Genomic DNA, 1,031 nt, shown 5'->3' on the forward strand with positions numbered 1-1,031 from the left:
CTCTCAGACAGCCTGGCCATCCTGAGGCCACTGGTCCAATTGCTTGGAGAGATATACCACTAGCCATGGAACTGGCCCTACTTTTTGGGTGAGAACTCCCAGGGCTATTCCGTTTCTTTGAGGTAAATAGAGTAAAGGGCTTGTTAAGATCTGGGATCCCTATAGGGCTCGGGCACTAGTCAGGGCTGTCTTTATCTAATCAAACGCTCTTTGTAAATTCCCTGTCCAGTATAGAGGTTCTGTGTCCATTCCCTTCAAGGCCTCATACAATGGTTTTGCCATGAGACCAACCCTGGGGATCCAAATCCTGTAAAACCCAGCCCTTCCTAAGAAGGTTCTGAGCTGTTTCTTTGTATGTGGTCATTGTAAATGGAGGATTGCTTCCTTATGCTGGGTCGTAAGGGTGTGCTTCTCTTGGCTTAGAACATGTCCCAGGTAGGTGACCCTCTGGGAGGAAATTTGGGCTTTCTGGGGGGATACTTTATACCCCCTGGAGCCCAGGAAACTGAAGATCTGTACAGTGTTTTGGTCTGAAGCTTCCTTTGAAGGGCTGCAGATAAGGAGTCATCTGCATATTGTAATAATGCCCTCATATCTAACTTTAGTTTCCTTAGTTCCAAGGCCTTGCCAAACAGGTTTGGGCTGTCCTGGAATCCCTAAGGAAGGACAGTTCAGGTATATTATTGGGTCTCATTAGTGTCTGGATTAGTCCATTCAAGAGCAAAAATATATTGAGAATCAGGGTGAACAGGTATACAGAAGAAGGCATTTTAAGATCAAGGACTGTAAACTAGGTGTATCCTTTGGGACCAAGTAAGTATTGTGTATGGGTTGGGAATAATTGGATGAAGAGGAATTACAGCTTCACTTAAGATTCAGACATCTTGGACCATTCTATGTTCCCTACTAGGTTTGAGGACAGGTAGGGTTAGAGTATTACAGGGAGATTGACATGGCACCAAAAACATATATATATATATATATATATATATATATATATATATATATATATATATATATATATATATTAA

Source organism: Lipotes vexillifer, unplaced genomic scaffold, assembly GCF_000442215.2.
Source record: "Lipotes vexillifer unplaced genomic scaffold, Lipotes_vexillifer_v1.1 scaffold1088, whole genome shotgun sequence".
NCBI lineage: Eukaryota > Metazoa > Chordata > Mammalia > Artiodactyla > Lipotidae > Lipotes > Lipotes vexillifer.